Here is a 23,753-nt window from a genome sequence, read left to right as displayed (position 1 = left end):
CATTCCAACGACCTGCTCCGCACCCATGCTAACCAGTACACATAAGTGTTCATGAGCAATTGGTTACTGTAATCATATAACTTTTGAAAAGTGCTGAACTGGTGTTTTAACATAAAATAGCATTACATCACCTTTGAAAATTTTCATTCTTGCTATTTCAGCAAAGAAAAAAAAAAATAGACAAGGGTCGTAAAAGCTCGGTGGTGATCTGAAATAATATGCAGCATTACATTTTAAGCTAATAAATTCATTGTTACAAACAAAAACTATCAAAACAAAATTAAAATAAAATAATTGTATTTTTATAATGTAATGCCAAATGGTGGATCAGCGTAAAATTGGACAAAAATGAAAAGATTTTAGAACTTTTGCTAAATACATAGAAAATGTATACATTTACAAAGAAATACATCTAGTAAATTGAGTAAGTAAATTTAGCATACTGCACACTTGCAACACTCTTTTACAGCTTTTCAAAAAACAGTGGTAAGACAGGGTGAAAAATGGAGCAAGACATGGGCCCGGGACATCGGACAGAGACAACGCCTCGTTTCAAGGCTATGACATGCATTGTTTTTCATCTGAGAAACAGAGTGAGATGAAAGTTTCTTGCGATAAGTAACAAAAGCAGGAGGCGCCTCGAATCCCACCGTGGGATGTAACACAGTTTAATAAAGAGAGGTGGTCCACAGTGATGAGGAGGGTGACATGAAGGTTAGTTGAAGGTCCAGTGTGAGATGAAAGCGGGAACTCTCTCTCCCATCGCTGTCAGCACTTTTTAATGTGCACCCTGAGATTGATCGGTAGCCCACACCAGGTTTGCCCTAAACTTTTCCCAGACAGTCTGTTTGGCACATTCAGACTGTCAGTTTTAACCAGGCCTCTGCCAGATTTTCTCACTGTGAAAGTATGTTGAGGAAAAGTGACTGAAAAGTGACTGAAGTATTTGCAATATCAACTCTCACAGGAGCACAGAGGGGTAATGTGTGAGGAGGTGCTGATGATGGACAGACTTCTCCTTTTCAAAAGATCAAAAGACATTTTGATTCAAACTGTTAAAATGTAATATTCTTTTTAGCATCATGTTGTCATGCCCACATGAAAACTGAAAGATCAGAGGCCTTCATTTCACCATGTGATAAAATCATCAATTCACTGTAAGATTATCATGACTTCATAGTGTAGCTTTATGAAGAATGCCCATACCTAACTTTTACACGGCATTGCTGACGCTGCCTTTGACCCTTCAAGCAATCCTTAAAAAAATGTCAGCACAAAAATTGAAAGACACACATGCTCATTACCAGGAAAGGTCAAAAATTCAATTTGCCTTCACAAAGCAATTCACTAATAAAGTAGCCTATATATGGGTCAACACTATTCCTGTTTAGTGCTTAAGCCACTGGTGATTTCTCATTCAGTGTCTCAAGGGGTCTTTTTGGTTAGTCATTAAACTAAAGGTCTTGGGAAAACACTGAGACTGGGAACTTGTACACCCTCTTTTAATTCCATTCTATTCCTTTTCTCAGAAATGAAGTATATAGGCTCACCTTTTACTTTACATGTGTGCAATAGGCCTGCTGATACATTTCCTGTGAATGCAACAAAAATACAAAGCCATTGTTTCCAGAGAGAGAGAGAGAGAGAGAGAGGAAAGAAAGAGAGAAAGAAAGAGAGAGATGCAAACAGGAAGAGGTAAAAAGTGAAGGGAAGGGACTCTGAGCTGAAACAAACTACCTCATTAATGCACTGTCACAGATTTCATTAGCCACTTTGACCAAACTGGCACCACTATAAATCAAAGGACATGAAAAAAGGAGGGAACTGGTGTGCTTTTTAAAAACAAGTGTATCAAACCTATTGTAGGAGCTCCACTGCATGTGTATGGAAATACACTCATAAGTTAATATCACAATAATAACCAAATACTATGCCTTCGATGGACTAATCTGAACTGAATAAAATCTAAACTAGCACTGAAATTGAACACCAACACAACCTCAAAAAGTTTGTCAACACTGTACAGATAAAAGCAAAAAATTAATTTGTTAATTTGTTAATTTTCTGCCCACCGTTGTCATGTAGAAAGGTCCAGCCTAATGGTGCTGCCCATCCAGCTGGAGTGTGTGGACTAGGCTGCTATTCTACTGAGTGCAGGGCTGCCGCTCTGCCAGACCTGTTACCTTTGTTGGCTTAACCCCGTTTTCTCTTGGACATATTATTATGCTCCCAGACTATACTTCTCAGTAACGAGGATCTGTTCATCAAAAAGAGACACACATACGTGTAAAAACACACAAACACAGACACACAAGAACAAACAGACAGACACACAGACACACAGACACACAGACACACACACACACACACACACACACACACACAAACACATACACACACACACACCTTCACAAACATTCCAGTGGTTAGGAGAAGCAGGTGGACACTGAGCACTCCTGTGGCGTGTATCCAAGCTGAACTCTGCAGCAGGCTCTTAACAGATGGTAAGACTCGCTAAAGTAGCCGGCCAGCTCTTCTTTTCAAAAGGGACTTCAGTTTCTCTAGCAGATTAAATCTATTCATTGTTCTCCTTTAGCTGCCTACCTCATATCTGTTTGAAATCAACCTCCAGGACATGTTGCTCCCTTTGAACATATTGCACTGTAAGTAATGATGTTGATGACAGGCTGAAATTGCTTGATACTGTATTTAATGTTGGTGTTTAATGCAGTACTACACTGATAAGTATGTTTCAAGTTGGGGAATATTCATGATAACTAATTTCCGGATGGGAATATGTATGTGTACAATTTGAAGCATTGTTCTCATATTCCCTGAAAACATTTTGTCTGAACTTTGATTGCAGTGGGATGCAATCCACAAGGTTAAATCTGCAGGCTCTTGACTTAAAGCCTATTACACCTACATGCCTGTCCCTGGTACCAGGAAGGCTGACTGGAAATGGGGAGAGAATGTGCCCCTCGACCGGCCCTACTATACATAGCTACACACACACACACACACACACACACACACACACACATGTGAACACATGCACGTACACACACACACACACACACACACACACACACACACACACACACACACACACACACACACACACACACACTCACGTACACGCGCGCGCACACACACACACACACGCGCGCACGCACGCACACACACACATACACACACACACAACGCCAAATATAGTCTATGTTTTCTTTTCACAAAAATGACAAAGAAAGCAAGTTTTGATAGTGGTCTGACAGCAGATGCTGTTCTGGATTGGCTGTGTCTGTGGTTTGTTAATGTTCGCTGTTACACTTTCCCAGAGGAGTGCATAGGCTACCAAAACTTTGTTGGTAGGGTGACAGCAATTATGTAGAGCAATGGAGGACACTACTGTTACATGCTGTTTTTGGTCTGTTTTGTTGTCCTCATTGTGACTTCATAGAAGTACTTGTGCATTCCCCTTTGAAGGCTGTCACCATTTACGGCTTCTAGTTGTGGTGTAGCAGGCATTTTAAAGCCTTACATCCATTACCTTCCACTGGCTAAATGCATAAAGCAGGAAACATTTGTCAATGTATTCGACTGGCTGAGCAGAATAGATTATTAGGTGCTGAGAGGGTAAAACAAACTACATTTTCAAACATAACAACAGTGGCCAATATTGAAACTACCTTATTTTTTACATTATATATCCACTCAAAATATTAAAAGTATAGACTTTTTTAAGGTTTAAAGGATTGGGTCATTGAATGATTTAAGAAAATCGGATTAATTTTACTTCCCATTACATGTATTGTGAATTAAATTGAATCAACTAATAATTTACACAAATGTACTCCCACTTGGAACTTACTAACTTGGTGCTTCATCAGACAACTAATAGTTGTATATATAACTATTTGAAAAGGGGCAGATTATGTATACATAAAGAATAACCGCTTGCATAAAATAATCAATTAAGAAGCATAAGCATAATGTAATTTTCCCTTAAAACATCAAATATTTTGCAGTGAAATGTAACAAAACTAACACAGCTTGTTTAAGACAGTATAGAAAACACTGACGAGACTAGGGAACTGTATGATTGACCGATTGAGTAACATTACAGTTGTCACTATGACTGACCCATTGGCTATAATTTGAATTCTCAGCATTAAGAGCTGATCATTTTTGCAGGCTGGTAGTATCTGATTAAATCATCATAGTTCCTGTGGCCACAGACTGAGTAGAAAGTTGCAGATTGCTGAGACACTAATTCCAGCAGACAAAGAGGAAGTGGAAGTCATACGGGAACCGGACTGAGGTAGTGAGCAAGAGAGAGAGAGAGAAAGAGAAAAGAGAGAGAGAATTACCCAAAACATCTTCTGTTCTCAGGTGCCAACCAAACACAAAACATTAATGAAAAAGGAAGAATCCCTTAGAATAACTCAGAGTGACAATTATTAAACTGCATTATACAGTAGCTCATAAATAATCACCAAAGCCCTTTATGACAAAACATGGTTTTGTATATTCTGTAGATGCAATTCAACATGATTTGGTTAATTATCTTTTGGACATTGGAACTGAGATTGGCTAAATTTAAGTCTACATTGTGCAAATACTTTCAGGATTCTATATGTATGATGAGGTTAATAGATTATTACAGTATTACCCATAACATCCACGTTCAAGTATAATGACTGACAATGTCTCAGTGCTCCATATAAGAACATGTGTGTATTGTGAGTAAACAATCTGTCAGAAAATCCTCTCTCATTCATACTAGGAGCATATAGCCTAAGTTACAAACTTGTTGACAATTATTATGTACAATTAGACCTAAAAAGGGAAACCTGTCGGGATTATGTCACGTTATGACTATATGGTTATATTTAAAGCAAAACACTTTGACACCCAAAAACATCATGAAAAATGATGTGAAAATTAAGTACTTTTACAGACTAAAATTCAACTATTGACCATTTTGGGACTCTTGTTATCCAAGGAAAAACTACAGGGGTGAATTTTCAAGGGTTGTGAAGAATACTCAGCTTACTGTGGTCACTGGAGTTCGGGAAACAGCAAGAAGAAAGGACATCTGCAGCAGCCATTTAAAAATTCAACACCATTAAATCCATTAAATGAGGATAACATTGAGTTTTTGTTTCAAACCTGTTGCATAAATAATCCCTCCCCAGTCCCTAAAACCCCACTGAGGAGGACAGCATTTTAATGAGGGGGGATAATCCCACCAAACTTGGAGCCTAATGAGCTATCATCATGCAAAAATGTCATCTTGATACACATTAATTGGATTTTCACTTTTTACCAATTAATTGACCTGCATTGTCATGTTGCCTGGCTTCTGTGGGCATCTAAGAGAAAATACCTCTTTCCTTTTAGTTTCAATGACTCTAATAGCCGTGGGCTAGTGAATGGAAATAGGTTTTAGTGAGATCAGCTATCTCATTAAAGGCTTATGACATTTGCTCAAGACAACTCCTTTGTTGGGAAAACAGTTTATACTGCTCAGTTAAAGTTCTTTCTTCCTTGTGCTCTCTCTCATTCACTTTTCCTGTATGCATGTGTGTGTGTGTGTGTGTGTGTGTGTGTGTGTGTGTGTGTGTGTGTGTGTGTGTGTGTGTGTGTGTGTGTGTGTGTGTGTGTGTGTGTGATAGAGAGAGAGAGAGAGAGAGAGAGAGAGAGAGAGAGAGAAACAGACAGAGGCAGACATAAAGGGAGAACTAGAGAGAGAAAGAGGCCATTCCCAATGCATTGTTGCATTGCACTTGAGTGCATTTGAGTTTTTTTTAACTATATATATGAGCAAAATACTTTTTTGGATCATATGTCTCTCTCTCTCTAGATTATGAATGTTAACAATGGTTTCAGTTTAATCTCAACAAAGAGTCAAGACCTTTGAAGAAGCAATTGTGCCTTGAATAGTTTGTTGACCTGAGTAAATGATTTCCTCCTGGAAAAATATTTTCAGTTCAACTCCTTGTAACCCAACAAGGTAAATGAATTGGGACATGAGAGATTAAACATTAACACAACAAAACACTGAAAAGGCTGATACATCAGCTGAACATTTTTGGCTAAAATGTATTAAATAGCATATTATATATTATACTTTTAGCATTTTTGGCTAAAATATATAAATATAACATATTTTATCATGATAAGATACAAAGTTATCCTGAGGAAGACTAAGAAGAAGAAGGTGATGATGGATAGAGAGAGAGAGAGAGAGAGAAGAATCAGTTAATGCATTATAGGTCAGGCAACTGAGATGTATTACTGACATACCCCTGCTTTTCAAAAATGTTCAGAAGGACCTGTTCCTAAATGTAGTGAGAGTAACTCCATTCACAGCATTTGCCAAGATTAATCATGACTCTTTTCTCCAGCATTGATTGATTTACCACTAGATGTTTCCAGGTCAGCATGTATTGAGGTATTGACCACCCTTGATCTACATGTGAAAGGTTGATTCTGTGCCAACATCTCACCAAGACTTTAAGATGGATCTGGCCTGGCCTGGGTTTCCCGATAATGGAGTCTCTTTATGAAGACTTGAAGGTATGCCTTACTATACCATCTCCTATTAAGAGGCTGGATCCATGTTTCTCACATTATTGTTTTTCACATGGGTTTGAGAATGCATCAGATGACCATTATGAACTTGAGGTTGGAGTGCAGGAGCTAATTATTAGATATATACAGTATAATAACAATACAAGTGTTTCCACATTATGATGGCTGTAGGGTGTATGTTAGTCTTAAAGTCTAGATCTACTAAGTCTAGATACTAGTTTGTTCAATGAACTTAGTATCCAAGGATAATAAACACATTCACAAAGGGTTTTACTTGTAAAGCCTTCATAAAGCCACATAATATTTATCAAGAGGTAAAAGAAAATGTATGGTGCTTAGCTGTAAGGTCTACAACATCAACAATGTATTTGTAATGCCTATGGATATTTAGTTTAAGTGAAGTGTACCGTTTTGTGGATGATTTGGCATAATGTAACACAATACATATCTAGGGCTTGTATTGCAGTTAGTGCAGAAGTCTAGCAAGACAACATTTTTTGGCTCAAAAACACATTTTATCTCTGAAATCTGTGTTAGGCTATAGCTAGAGTGATCCAGAACAACCTTAACATCTGTTACAGAAGGTATACAGTACTTAGCTGAGGGGGTTCTGAGAAACACCTCAAAATGTTATGATTCAGCTTAAGGTCTAACTTATGTTGCTTTTATGATGTTACTTTAGGTAGACTAAGGAAAATAATTCCCAGTATACTCTCGTGAATACTATTACAACCATAATCTCCCCGTGAAATAGTTTACTAAACACCTAAAAAGTCATCATCATCAGAAATCAGAATCAGAATCAGAAATATGGCATGCATTATGCCTTTATAATATGCATGTTTCCTTTACCAACACAAAGTGCAGAAGAACGACAACAACAAACCCAAAGAGTTTCTTCACAATGCAGTGTGTGAATAGGGGAGGATACATAGAGTGGACAGGGACTGTGGATGACAGATTAGAATAGATCTGTCTACCTTTTACATCTATCACTGCAGGTCTGCTGGTAATAGCATGCATTAGTGGTAGACCATTACCCTCCATTGTGCATACATTTAACAAACGCAGATAGACATTGGGGAGAAGGGAGAGTGGGCTGAGAAGCAGATGCTGTTTACTGAAGCATGAGAAGAGAAATGTGACATCTCTGCATCCAGATTCAGTCAACATCACATTCATGTTTATGAGTAATAGTAATTTAGAGCAATGCAATTCAGTCGAGTTGTGTTTTGCTGTAACAGACACAACTTTCAAGCAATTGGAAAGAACATATTATGATATCTCCCTAAAAATTATGTGCTGACAGAATCAGTATCTTTCTTCAAAGACAGGGGAGACAGAGGAAGGAGAAATCTTGATGGACTTTTTTAGGTTATTTAATTATGGTCAATAGCCTTAATTAATGGACTGAACTAGCAAAGAGTAAATTTAATAATATCCACAGTACTGGGGTTCTTAATCACAGAGGATTCAATTATTTACATATGAGTGTCCATTATGTCAGGTTAAAAAAAATAGGCGTTTAATGCCAACATGTAATCAAGCATAACTTCATTAATACTCATAATTAATTGACCACGGATTGTTGTCATCCTATTGCTACCTTTACTTTTCTGGTCTGACGGACACAATTCGCTGTAATTGTTGTCCAATCCCTCCAAGGGTCATGTATTAATCTACGTGCCTCAGCTCCTGTCAAAAACTCATAAACACAGAACTAATTGACTTCACCAGGCTCATATCAATGTGCCAGAGTTAGCAAAGGTAAATATCTTATTCATGCTGATTTTTCAATTTCTTAAATTTATTTAGTCAAGTTTATAATTAGAGGTCTATTTATGCTGTCAGTAACTATGAGGTGAATTAGCTTCAAAGCTGGTTCACTCACACTGCTTATTTATGTACATGTAATGTAAATGTACAGTATTGCTTCTATGATGTCCATATTCTCTGTGAACATAGATAGTAAACATCAGCTGTAAAGTAGGAAGTGGACGCAATATTTTTTATTTCATTTCAAAAGACTTCCGTCACATAAGTCTCACCACTCTGATTTAATGCATCTCCACCCATGTGCAATACTTATTCATAAAAGTATAAGTTTAGTGCATCATGTTCCTTTGTGGTGGATAGTTGAACATCTATTGTCCAGATGCTCCATTGTTGTAAATGCTCCAGTCTAAGACATTAGTGTTTTTGCCAGTTATTAGTAGTGTGACATATGAAGAGTTTGTCAATGAGTAATTTTAGTTGATGTTGAGCAAACTATCATGCAACCTGTTAAATCATAAGTCAGTAAAGCAGTCATAAGGTAAGATAAGGTCTAGTGCATTTTCCAGCACAGTGGCTACTTTAAAGTGCTTCAAATAGACACACGCTAAGGCTAAATCTATTAGACTTCCACAGGCAATGGTGCCTCTCGGTGGTGAACAGTACACAGCCGCATGGTGTTCTTGAACAGGCCAACCGCAGACAATTAGACTACTTCATGCTTGGGTCAAACAAATTTTGTATTCTCTAATGTGAGTTACATACAGAATTAACCTTAGCCAACTTATCATCAGTCCTAATATGGGCTATAGGGTATTAACAAAAAGAACACACTATGTACGTGATTACACAGCAACAACCTTTGATGCTGACACCCTTATAGACATTACTGCCACTCAAGCCTAGTCCACATCAATTCATTAGGAATTTTTATCTCAGCCAATTAACACTTCTGCAAAGAAGGGCAAGTGTGGGGAAGTCATCATAAGCCTCTCATGGTGGGAGCACTAGCAAGTGGGTTCACAGCTCAGCTGTTGCCCTCCTCACCCCTCATACAGGGCAAACAGCCTCCAACTTGACTTGTTAACATGAGTACCACCCCCACAGATCTCCTGGTTAGCCTTGACCTCTGAGCACTTCACAGGCACCCAGGAAGGGTGAAAATGGCTTTGGTGGGGCGAACTTTATCTTGAAGGCTCTAAACTGGATACTTGAGAGCAGTATGCCTTCCTTTTGTCAGTATTGTGCCCACCACATATTTAGTAAACACAGTGGCTGGCTCTTCAGAGCCGGCCTCAGCTGAAAAGCTGCCCCGTTGCAGATTGGAGTGGACAGTCCAGAAGCGGAGCACAATGGGGCGCAGGGTGTGCAGGAGACGGGGTGGTGCGAGGGCTGCCGTCTGAGGCCTGGTTTGTTTGATTCATGTCAATATTCCAGTGTGGCCTGAGCTCCAGAGGGACGGCTATTGTGCTGCTGTGAATGGAAGACTTTAGGAGTGTCTCTCCTGCCCTTAATTAGGAGCGCACACTGCTTCCGCTCCCCACCAGCCCCCTCATTAGGATTTGCTCACATTCTTCAGCACAAGTTCACCCCATTTCTCAGCACTGACATCAAAGACGTCAAGAGGAAGGATGTCCCAAAGGATGGTGTCAGAGCATGTCCCAAAATGTGCAACATGCCATGTGTTCTCTATCTTGGTATTCAGATGAAATGATACATAGGAATAAAATGCAACAGCAATAACAAATAAAACATTTTGGTAAATCTTATGATATCATCAAGTATCTGTAGTGTACTTTTTAAATAGAATTTGATCATCAATGAATAAACTTGGAATATGTTTGTTTATAAGGATGTTGGTAAAATAATGACAACTTCTTCTCTTATACGTGGTAGTTATTGTATTCTTAAATGTATTAAGCAAAGTACATAATGCAGCCACCAATAGCATATCAATATAACCAGCAACTATGAGTATGAACTGAAGATGAAACAAAAACAATACATCAACACTGGCTCATATGTACAGAGCCTTGATGATGAAATAGCTGCCACTGAGTGGACTAACATTGAGTTTTTTTTATGGTTCTTAGTGTGTAATCTTGATGCATGACCTTGTGATCTTCTTTGGACAGTTGGGTTGGACCATTATTAATGAGATGGTGCAAGTGTCACTTCCCCTGGAAATGCAGCTGATACAAGGTTAATTCTTTTTACAAAGGCTAAATGTTACACCAGATCCACAGTGAGGGAAAATCAATAGGTTCATCTTCTTTGTTACAACATATTTTAGAAACAGACACTATGAAGGCATTGGTGGTTAATAGTATAGACAATAGCACAGAAAATAAATGAAAATAATGAACATAGCACATATAAAGAGCAGTATTTTGTCAAGCAATTTAAGTGCACTGAAGTAAACGCCACTATTTTGAACGCAGTTTTTACACAGGGCTCGGTAAATGCTTATAAAACTACTCACCAGGCTACTACTCACACTGGAATTCAGTCGGCCTCATTAGTTACACACTTTCTTAGTTTTTAACAAAGCCTTAGCATGAGTCCCCCAGCAGAAATGTGCAAGGTTAGAGGAACAGTTGTGGACCACTTTCCCTCCCTTCCTCCCTCCTCTCTCTCTCTCTCTCTCTCTCTCTCTCTCTCTCTCTCTCTCTCCCTATACCCCCCTCTCTTCTCTTTTCCCTCTCTTTTGCCCCCTCCCCTGCCCTTTCCTAACTGGTTTAAGGCTTGTAATTATCTCTTGCTGGGGCAGGCTGTAAATTGGATTAAAGTGGTGAGTCTCAGCTGAATGAATTACCTCCATCTCCCCACTTGGTGGGCCACACACTGATAAAGGTGCGGAAAAACGGATTTGGATTCAGCCTTCAGCATTCATGGCTTCCTTGTGGAAAAATGAAATTTTCCAACAGAAGGGGCCAGTGTGCCAGTGGTATCTGCCCACAGCATGTTTCATCTGCTCCTGCTCTTCCGGAAATGCAATTACCTGCGTTATCAGAGGCTAAACGGCAACAGCTTGCCAGGAGAAAGCCTTCACACCTGCCCCTGACACCTCTGCTGCACTGTTTTATGTAGTACTGAGCAGTTGAAGGGATGCCATTCCCAAATATGCGCTGTTTGGAGCTGTCGGAAGGTAAAGCAGCCTCACAGGTAATTGCTAGTGATTAGGAAAGAGTAAGGAGGTGCAGAATGAGGGCTGGATGGGCTCACTCTCAGTCACAGGGAAATTGAAACCCAGCTCAGAAATGGGCCCAAGCCTTTATGATCCCATGGACCCTAGTGCATGAAGCAGTGAGCCACTCTGTAAAGACTTTCTTGTAGTCTTATCAGGGATGCCTTTAAATTACACTGATCACTTGATGTCCAATCAATTAGGCTAGGTGATATATTCTGAAGGTGTTTTATTGTCCTTCATACAAATTTGCTAAGCTAATTTATGGGGCTTGTATGCTTTAATAACCGAGAGAGAGAGTCCCCCTGGATGTTTTGAAATATGCTCTAAATTTATTTGCCATTTCTTAAAGATTTTAAAGAAATTGTTTTTTCCCCTCATACTTTCAACTTCAGTGATCTAATAGCATGTCACTTTCTGTCTCTGATATTTCATGGAACACTGGAAAATAAACGTTGCTTCAGGCTGAATACTTGCTTCTAACACAGACTTATTTTCACCTCACAGATAATTCAACCTGAGAGAAGCTTCAGGGCAATTCATATGGATACCCATGTTTTAAAATGCTTTTTTCCCCCATATATGATGCCATGAAACATGAACATGAAAAGCAATGAAATTAAGTTAATAGTAAACACTTCATTGTTATAGAAAATGTCAACACATGTTCTCCAACTATGGAGGGATCACTGAACATTTAACCAAGAATCCCCTTGCAGCATGCACAAATACATTCCTCCACACACCATAAACAATCTGCAGGGTTTTCAACTTATTTGTGCACACCCTTAAGAATCCTCTACAAGAAACTAGGTGCTTGCCTGGGAATTCCTTATTGAGGCACTGTAAGAATAACAGAACTCCAATGCCCTGTAATAGTAGTCTTTTGAAGATTGCATCCTCCCCCTCGCACACAGGCCCTGAAATATATAGCGGGGAGTATTAATTGTGGGAGATTCTTTAACATTGTGGGAGATTGGCCTTGTCTTTCAGAGTGTTTATGTTAGATACGGGGTGTTTGTGCTGACACTAATTCATTCATTATTAGGATAAGATATGGGGGGCAAAGGGTTACTTAACAACAGTAATGTTCTTTTGAATCACTGAGCACAAAAATTAAGCATACCAAAAAATAACTTTGTTGCCATTAGAAAATATCTATTCACTTTTCAGAATTACACCATTTATCCAGGACATATATAAATCAACAGTACACTAAACTAATGCATCATTTGAAAGAACTTGCCTTTTTTGAAAGAACTATGAGGTTTTTGTCCATGGATGTTCATTGGATTGAATCACTGTCCAATTTGAATAAACAGCAATGTGACCGAGCCAACAGGCCTGTATATGACTGAGCAAATGAGTCCGTTCTGTCCTGCTGTTTATTGGACAGGGATGTTCATCTCTCATTTCCAGCTATAGGGATCAAACAGAGGACAAAGTAGCCCTCCTTACTCCTGCACCACTGCCAACAGCCCCCCAGCACCTCCTCTCCTCCTCCTTATCCGCTTGTGTCCTCCTTCCAACAGCCCCCCAGCACCTCCTCTCCTCCTCCTTATCCGCTTGTGTCCTCCTTCTCAGGACCCTCATGGCAGGTGAAGGAGGAGAAATAAAAACAAAAAAACTATGTATGTATGATGAATATAAAACCCTCCTCTCCCTCACAAATAGTTTTGATAAATAAAATGTCATCTTTTCCCTCCCCAATAGCACATACCAGATAGAACATAAGATATGACCTTAAAGCTTTATGTAGGGCTTGGTTAGTATGACATCAGACATTAAGACCAATAACAACATCCTCAAAATAAACACGTAAAAGTATTATTCTGTAGTTTGTTGTATATGTTGCACACATTCGTCCTCCTCACTCCTTCTCAGTTCTCCCTCTTTATCAGTGATGGCGGCTGTACTCCCACTCTCTTTGTGTTTTGCTCGGGAGATGCTCGTAAAAGTAATAACAACAAATTAAGGATGAAGGTGAATGATCACATCGTGGTCCGTCCTCCCCAGCTGGCCTTGTCCACTTGCCTCATGAGTGAAATCTTCAGTCGTTGCGAAGGTTCCACTGAGCTCTCCAGAAAAGGACTGTGTGCAGGGCAAGCCATCTGAAAACATGTTGTGACAGTGAATGACATCACATGCCTCGGTTTCACTGCTGAGTGGTCAACACCCTCCAAAACCATAGACTTTAAGTGAAATAAGTAACGCGATGTGGATCATTTGATATACTTTATGTGGACTGACACTCTTTCATTATTCTGAACAAATTTGATGATGATCATTTACACCTGCCTCTTAGATATGCACACATTCCATTCCTTCAGGACCTCTACACAGTTTACCCTTCAGAATGGCTATGGCCCCTCTCCTCTCCCATCACAAGATTTTAATGGGCCATCTAAATGATTAATGTCAATCAAACATCTGTTAGGCCTTCCACATGTCAGAGGCGGCACCTGCTGACCTCTATGTGACCTCAGCATGAGGGACATACTCTCCCTCTCACCATCCATATACCATGCATTACACATGGTCTAGATCTTGCCATTTGAGTCCAGCACAGACCCTGTTTATCTGTGGATAGGCCTAGCTTAAGGAGACCTGTTTATTCCCCCTCTTCACTATACCTTTAAACCAGCTCCCTCCTTCCTTCCATTCCACTCTCCCTCTTTCAAGCACCAAAATGTTGCACTGGGGACAGGGAGGTGAAATTTCTCTCATCCAAATGGATTGCAATTTCCCTCCATTTAGCACCTGAAGGTAATTAGCTTGAAGAGATTGCGGAGTGAGAAACACGTTCATGGAACATTAACTCTTGCACATTCTCCAGTAGCAGGGAATTAATAGGAAAGATTAAAGTTTAAAGAGAGCAAATGCCATTATTGCGAAAATCCGCCTCTATGAGCCTGCAACCAAGCCTGGCAGGTCCACTGCTCTGCTCTGCTTTTCCACCTCTTCCTGGAAATAAGTTGACATTAGTGCTGTATAGAGCATTACGACACCTGAGCCATTGTGTGTGGGTGTGCCAGTCCAATAGCCTGCGGTTCCATTTTTTTCTATCACAAACTGCTTTTGTCATGCTTTTTCAGTCCTAGGACATGTTCCGCTAATTACCATCCTGCCATTCGTTAATCTGGCCAGCATAATGAGCAAATGTAGATGCAGAATCTCATTTCATAAAGGTCTTAATGGTAAATGATCAGCCCACTCAACAGAAAGCCTGGCAACGGAATTGCACTCTCTTTTCATTATTTTCTTTAGAGGCCTATTCTGCTGTAATGGCCAATGCATATTTTCAGCAAGGTAAAACAAAAAAATAGCATTTATTTACTTAATCATATGTACTTTATATTATTGATGTTTTCTCTTGAAGCATATACTCATTTTAACCCTCGTCCATCAATCCATCGCACATGTGAGTGAAGAAGGAGAGAGATGCAACTAGCAATGAATTTTTAGAGGCCATCCCACTCAGAGATTCAATCATAGCCTCAGAAATTCAGGGCAAAAAAAATTGAGACATGGTAGAATTTATTGCCCAGAAAATTCCATTCTACTATCTGATATGAAAAGTCCAGTCCTCCTAGCTTCAGAAAATCTATTTTCCTCATTTTAATACCCCACGTAACAGTCTTCATAATTCATTCAAGTGTGCTAAGCGCAGTTTTATTAGATCTGAAACAAATTTTGGTGAGGGATCCTATAGGTCATTAACCATGGAGTAATTTTATCCTTGTTTCCCTAATGATGCCATAATGGCGACTGAATTTCTTAACTAAAGACCAAAGAACATTGTGAAGGTCAGCTTCATCTGCAAGCTCCTTCAAGCGCTTCTCAAAGAGATTGGAAAAGTCTGAGATTTTTGAAGAGTCATTAATAATGTTAAAGCTGAAAGCCTATTTGCATTCTCGCTTTCTACCTTTTAATTTCATAGTCTTTCTTTCCCTCCCTCTCCTTCCCTCTCTACTGTTCTTTTCATTTGCCCTCATGCAGAAAGAATGGAGTGCCAAGTGAGAGGGCAAAAATAGCAGTGCAGTGACATACAGATCCCAGATGTGATACTGCAATAATTTAAATTTTATGCCTTTGTTATCACTTTAATCATTTTCTTTATTCGTTTTGTTTCAGTGGTCAGGGAGAGACACCTGATAGGATAAAACACCAAGGGAACAATTTTTATTTGGAATGTAGTGAGAAGTCCAATTAGAATTTGAATTTTGCTGAGCCTTGAAATGGTTGGTACTTTATCCTGATCACCTTAGATATTGTTCCAAGTCAATCATTTGTCATTGCACAGCATGCTGGGAAGGCTCTGCTAATCAACTCTATTTCTTTGTGCTGCTCTGGCACTTTTGTCCATTTAGAGAACCTAACGTAAGGCGTACTACACTTTACATCCATGTTATAAGGCTCGTAGGACCACCATAACTTGTCTAAGGTCTTTAATATCACATTTTACCCCAGCTTGGCTTGCTTTTTATCTTTTCCATTGTCACGGCCACACGGTGAGCTGTAAATTGTAAGAAAGAAGTTATAAAACATATAAAAATCATCATTGCAAACATTGTAATTGAACAATAAATGTATGAAAAACTCAGGTGCTTTGCTTTTTTAAATCAAATGTGCTTAGTACTCTGTAGTGCACAGAGTGTTTATTTATTCTAAAATCTATAGAGGTAATTTTAGTAACTGGCTGCCAAATATACAATTATCTATACAGCATTTGAGTGAACACAATGTAAGTTTGGAATAAAGTATTCTCTTTGTTTGCCTCAGAAATTCCTGTATCTAACTGTCCCTGTATCTACAGTCCCATGTTATTGCAATCCAATATACTGTAGACTCCCAGCTAAAGAATGTCAACTCTCATGAAGAATAAGGCCAGCAGCTCTTCTCAATCCCTCTAATACTCTGGATTATCCATGGAAATAAAATGTATCCCAGGAGAGCAGCAGCATCGCCTGTGTCCATGTCCTCTGGTGACCAGGCCGTGGTTTTGTCACTGTTCGTCTAGGCTGATGTGAGGATGAGGAGGCAGAGGGCTTCCTCTGCAGGCACATGGGCATCGTATCCCCAAGGTGCATGAGCAAAACTATCAAAGCTGACGACTGTTAACACTTAGAAATAGCAGTAAATTGCTCTTATACTGAGATATTCTGTGCCTTCGGTAGAGTTGCCAATTCTGCAAGAAAGGGCACAGGATTGCACAGAGGTCTTCAGTAAACTGCTATACAATTAGGGCTCTGAGCTTCTTGTGCCTCTGTTTTCTGTTCTTGTCTCAACAGTTATGATATGGAAATCTATCAATTTAAAGCAAAATTCTATTGTGTTGATTGTATATGTATTTTGTTGAATATTCTAAATGATCTCTTGTGACATTCAGCATTTCTTCACATAATTGTAAACTCCAATAAAACCCCTCTTCCATCTACCCTTTTACAGATTCAGATCACTTCAATGGGCATTTGTCTCTCAAATGGAATAAATGAAATATCTGACCAAGACAATAAACTCCTCTAGTAGCTAAAGGCAGTTTTTCAATTTCTTCACCAATTTAATTGGAAAGGAGTAAGGATCGCTTTGAATGGTTGGGCAAAAAAGAAAAAATCAAATCTTTCTGACAAGATGATCGATTACCTGTAAGTCTACCTGACACAGAAATTAGGGGCTTGTAATGATGAGCTGCCTTCTCTTGGACATGAAATTCAAATTCCCTCCAAAGTCTCCCTACCAGCTATCACCTGTCTGCCACGCGCGCATACCCCAAACGCAGGCAGTTTGTCTCTGTCACAATGGAGAGGACATTGTTTTCACCAACAGGCTTTTGTATTAACCAATCTCACATAGATTCCAAGATACATCTCATTGAGCTCAGCATCGTTGGAGGGTTGAAGAAGCAGAAAGGGAAAAAAGAGAACATATCCTCAAACAAAAGGGGACGTGTAGCTTTTTCTACTCCATGTTTTCCCCAGGCCAGAAATCTCATTTGGCATTGGTCAGCCTGGCTAATGAGGGTAAACAGGTATAATCAAAGAAGTCTTCCTCTGGATGTCGCCTTGTGCTTGGGGCCTAAACAAACTGAGCTTTTGAAACTGAAGGATTTTCAGAAAGACTAGAAGATTCCCAGGAGAGAATGGATATGGAAAATAGATAGATACAGTAATCTAAAGAATGAAAAAGAAGAGAAAGAAAGAAAAGGAGACTACCATACAACTATACTCCACAGACCTGAAGTTAAACACAACCATACACTATCCATATTATGAATATGAGGTCGATCCACTCTCCAATCTCTTAAGGTAATGGGGTGATTTAGAGCTTTAAGTTTAGGTATCATGTTGCTAACCAACCAAACTTTGGCTCCTTGTGTAGTTCCAGCACAGGGACCACACTGCCATCTTGTTTAGTGGGAGATGTTCATTCAAATATTTAATGATTTCAATTACCATTCACCAGCTGTGTTCAATAATTTAAGTTTATGGTTTTGAAACCTGTTAATTATGAAGTCAAATGCATAAAGCAATCTCCAGTGATCTATATTGGATGCAGACAGTTAAATTTACTCTAGGAAAATGTCTGTGGAGACAGACTGTACTGCCCACACCCTATGCCCGGTGAAATGATCTTGCACAGTCACAGCACATATGCTATGATGCTAATGTTAATTAAAATGGGTTATGAGCTGGAATTGCTCAAAGTAGTACAGAGCTGTGCATATTTTATTTCTTATCAAATATAAAATGAGATTTTAACAATTTTAAAGAAGATTTAGTTCAACTTCACAAACACACACACACACCACGCGCACACACACACATACACAAACACACACACACACACACACACACAGTTATCAGACACAATAACCCATAATCTGTACAGCTGCAGTTTATAACATTGTGCAGCAGTGGCTACTGCATGTTCCTTTTGATCACAGAGACCATAAAGCCTTGCACATTTGAATGCCTGGTGCCCTCTTGAGCGAGATACTGCATTTACCTTATCACTTTGTCATTCTGGGCAGATTTATTAAGGAGCTGCTCGCTGCACTAAGGAGGTCTGGAATTAACCAACTGTTTACATCACCAAAGGGTTTACGCCAAGCTCCCTTGGGCGCAGAGAGCCAGCTCTCATTAAGAGCGACAGTGCTTCAGAGGTGGGCATCAGAGCATACACATCCCATGGGAGAATGTGCCAGTTTTTCCCTGTGCCCTAATCAGCCAGAAATGCGCTCGTCACCAGTAACCTCATCCAGGATGTGGCCTATGTTGTACAAACAGCCTACAGTCTGCCAACATCTTTGTTTCTGATGGATAACAAATATGCCATATCACATGTTATTTCCTTTACTGCAACACTATTGGCTACTTTCTTGTCTCACAAGCTAAGCAGGTCCTGGTATGCCTCTTTTGCCTAGTTCTGTAAGCAGGTCCTGGTATGCCTCTTTTGCCTAGTTCTGCCTGTATTATTTGGTGAATTGACTCATGACTGCCAATATAAAGCCTCGAGAAGTGTAATATGAATAATTTCTCCCACTCTCACTTACTTTCTGTGTCTGTCACACACACACTCTCTCTCTCTCTCTCTCTCTCTCTCTCTCTCTCTCTCTTTCTTTTCTGATGTTTCCAGTTACTCCAACTGATTATTCAAAAAAGTAATTCCACTGAATGTTTTTAAATGCCCTAAATAATACCCATAATCTATGTTTTCCTTGCTTTGCCACAGGAAATAGCAAGCTGAGTAATCTATTTTAATGCATGAAGTGTGTCACAACACTACAATGGTGTCCGATAAATTTCACAATAAAGGCCAACATTGTTCCATTTATTTAAAAAACACTTAATATTTAACCAATCCTTCCCTTCAAATTCTAATTTCATATTTTCGTTATTCTTGATAACCTCCATTCATTTCCACAGTTGATGTTGCAAATACTCGTTCCTAGATTAGCCATATTTATGATTGTCATATTCAAAGTTTGCCAGTATTCCTTTAATCCTTTCTTGCACTATGTCAATGAGGTTTCATTTGATAAGAAACTAGAACCAGGTGTGATGACACCACAGAATATATATGCTACAAAAAGATAAATACAGAAATTAATCCACATCATAAAGACGGCTGTATTCAGGTCACATCAGTTGACAAATGATATGTAGACAGAGCATTCAAACACATTATGTCTATGAGATAGCAGTAATCACTACAAAAAAGCAAACTGATGTAATACTTATAGCATGCTATCCCATGCAGGCAAATGATAAAGAAAAAATAAAAAGTTAGTTGAGATTTATCACCAAAAATTAAATATTTGGGAAATTTGTCAAAGAACAATGTAAAAGACCTCTAGAAAATATGCTTTGTACACCACATGTAGGTTGTAGATATGTGTGTATGTACGACTTGGGAGGGGGAGGGGGAGGGGGGTTGGCACGGTTGACTGCATTTAAATTTATACAAACTCTGTGCCATTGACAGTGATAAATGTTACACTCTATTCTACAATATGTTTAATGCATAGGTCTGTGGAGTTAAGTTTTCCCTGCCTGTATGGTGCAGCTGCCCAACCCATGTATGTTACATCAGATTCAGTTGCATTAAAATGCCAAGTAGCACAGTGAAGACAGCAGCAGGATGTGACATCAAATTTGTTTGTCACTCTCTCCCTCTCTTTCTCCCTGTGTTTTTTCTCCCTCCCCCATCTTTGAAACTAATCTTTATAGAGAGACTTCTCCTTTTTCACTGCTGACCAAATGTTGTTTTTGTGATCTTTTAAAGGCACTATACTGAACATTAAAAGTAGTAAGATGATCTGATCAGAAAAGAACACTATCAATGTCTCAGTAATTATTATTTTATGTCTGTACCGCATGCACTATGCCTTTTTTTAGTTCAGTTAAACAAATAGTGAAAATTTCATAAAAATAAAAAAAATCATCCATCATATTAAGATGTTATTCTGATATCTGATGTACCACTGGGTCAGATTATGTAACTGTGGACATGTGTGGAAATTGTGAGGTGTTTTTTTTTTGTCATCAGGTATTTTAGAATGACCACATGGAATTGATTGTCATTTTTTTTAAAGCATGCATCAACTTGCCACATGCTTCTAACAAATTAAGGGAATTAATTTAATCTTGATGCTAGGCAGCCTGGATTCCATGGACCTGATTTTCACCTCAACGAAGGAACCAATCACAGAATGGAGGGGGGACAGCAAGACGACGTCAAGACGACCAAAAAGCTGTTGGGCCCGTGACGTCGGACTGGAATAAGGTGGATAGCTTAGTTGAATATCATTCCATTCTAGGCATTGAGGTAGACACAACCAATAGCTATGCATTCAATGTAATCTTTTGGGCAATTACACGTCCAGAAACTGGTTTTGCTAGGTTTGAAATGTTATTAGAACTGTCAGCATGGAAAGGATCCCTGCAAAAAAATAAGATCTAACCAAGTGTTTTTAATCTTATATTAAGAACATTTGGTTTTGTTTTTAGTAAGAAGAGACTTATAGCGCTCTCTCAAAAGTATCTTTTTACGTAGTTTCTAAGCTAGTAGTTTTGTGTACTATTTTATTGCCATTGCTTGCGTATGATGCCAATGAAACACTCTTTCGGACACAGAATAAATAGTTTAATTTTGCCTGTTAGACGAGCTAGCTAGCTAATAGACCTCTCCAGAATATATCCCGCCTCCTAACTTCCGTATCCATCCAACTTCCGGGCGTGGATTGTCTATGGGAAATAACATGGCGTTTTGAAAGATCGTACCTGTCAAACTCTGTAGGTGACAAAGTAGAAAAAGCTGCTGGGCAGATTGGCCTACACACTTCTGCCATCTAGTTTCCACTGGATTTTTTTATTTTCGGTGCCGTTTAAGTAGTATCGTCTATAGTATACTACTTAAACGATACCGACAATCAAAAAATCCAGTGGAAACTATTTGGCAGAAGTGTGTAGGCCAATCTGCCCACCAGCTTTTTCAACTTCGCTACCTACAGATGTTTTACCGGTATGATATTTCGAAACGCCATGTTATTTCCCATAGACAATCCACGCCCGGAAGTTGGATGGATACGGAAGTTACGGAGGCGGGACTTATTCTGGAGAGGTCAATGTTAGCACAGTAAACGGAAAGTGAATGGGAACGGCTTGTGATGTTTGCTAACTAGGTAGCGCCGTAGCAGCTAAGGACTTTGGTTAAACTTGTGTTGTAATGTTAATGTCATAATGTTGGGAAGACATTGTAGAAAATGGGTTCGTAACTTACATTGCTGAATGTAAGGAAATTGTGCAGATGAATTCAAGCGAATGTTTTTCTTTGCATGCAGACGCCAAAGACTGAGCTGTAGCCTATTTCACATATGTCCCTAGCTGGCCACAGTTATTTTAAAATGGTGCACGTACATGGAGCGTCGACCCACAGCTATGTTTTTTGCATTAACACTGAATGGGCTTATAGTGAAAGTTAAGGGAGCCAGCTAGCATGTTAAAAAACAAACCCTATTTTATACCACTGACAATGCTCAAAGTATAATTACACTTCAATTGCTTCCTTCAGATACAGGTCTTGTACAGTACCTACAATTTGTTCGAGTTTGAGTGCAGCTTTCGGTAGGTGACTCGTTCCGACATAGGCCTAGTGCCAACCCAACAAAACATAATTTAATTGTTTTTTTTTTCCTTGATGCTTTCCTAAATAGCTTACCTGTGGAGTTTCTTATCCAGAGAATAATTACTTCTCTAATGTGTGAAAGCATGTGAAAGTCGCATGCTCATGACATTATTTTAGCAATGATTTTGAAAAAAAAAAGTTTATTACAGAGGTTATCATGCCAGTCATACAATGTTGTAATTCTCTGGAAATAGAAATGGTTCATTAGTCTGGCTATCACCAGACCAAGCTCAATTGAGCAGATTGGAGCTCAGATTGAACATTGATCTGGGGAGTTTGCTATGTATTTTCTATTGCACAAGAGGCGCGATCAACGGGCATAGTTCAAATTATGCAATTGGATAGTCATTCACCAATCAGACCAACGATCAGGGTGATGTTTGCAGAGCGACGCGGAAACTCCAGGCAGGAAACTTATGTCAACAAATGTGTTGGTGGTTTGTATTGTAACCTAGCGTTCATGGGCTTCGGAAGAACCTTTTTCCCAGTGAAAACATAATCATTCCGCACCAATGTCAGAGGTTGGAAACTGGGGCTAGATTTTGCTAACAGAGTTGCCCAGTTAGGGGCTTGTCATCACTTTTGTCGTCACGTTGTAGTTCGTTTGTAGTCCATGTGGCCTTTCAACAGTTTTAATGTGAACTTGGGAATTTGCCGTTTTTGTCACTTGAAAGCTGCATATTTTTCTTTCACAAGCGTCTTACACTATATTTTAAGCAAATACAGTTGTTTATTTAGGATTAGTGAGTGTATGTTTTAACCTTTGTTGTGGCATCCGTGTTTGTCACACATTCCGACGGCAAAGCACATGAACACTTGCTGTGGGAAAAACAAAGTAGCCACGGGGGCGGTCCTTGTCATTCCCAAGTGCCATGAATGCACCATAAAAGCACCAATTTCCTAGCCTGGCTCCGCCCTCCTACGTACTATCGCTCAATTTTCCCTTCAGTACGTCGTCTGGGTCTGCGGTATATTCGCGGGTTTTCTCCTGCAAAAATCTGCAGGTCCAATCAGCGAACAGAGGGAGTGGCTGAGAACGATGACGTTGAGGTCGTGTGCTAGTTTGAGCCAGACATACGTCATAACCAAACGTTAGCAATTGGTTATGGCAGATCCAGAGTGGTTCTGGGCAGATCCAATAGTTTTAAACTTCAGAGTACTCGCCTTCAAGGAAGTTAACACTTGGCAATGGAAAGTGGCCAGACTCTCTGTACATTATGAAATGTACAAGAGTCTGGTAGGACCAGGCTACCAATTTCCACCCCTTTTCGTTCGAAAATTCTAAAACAAAGATGTTTTTTTAATACTTCAAAATAACATTTGATAAATGAACCTTACATTGGACACACCAACCCGACGGCCAACCATCGGCAGAAAAGCAGTCGGACTGATCAGTTGATCAGATCAGTTCAATTTTGAAATGTCTGTTTGGTCTTTTGTTCTTACTCTATCTGCACTTATACTCAGAGTGCTCTCCACTTTGTCTAAGATAATGTGTTTTCCATCAGTG

The sequence above is a fragment of the Alosa pseudoharengus genome, unplaced genomic scaffold, assembly GCF_046254945.1.
Source record: "Alosa pseudoharengus isolate Yale_2024_CS ecotype anadromous, Long Island Sound unplaced genomic scaffold, YU_APseudo_1.1 YU_APseudo_1.1_scf_15, whole genome shotgun sequence".
In the NCBI taxonomy this organism is placed as follows: Eukaryota; Metazoa; Chordata; class Actinopteri; order Clupeiformes; family Clupeidae; genus Alosa; species Alosa pseudoharengus.
This window is presented reverse-complemented; position numbering follows the sequence as displayed.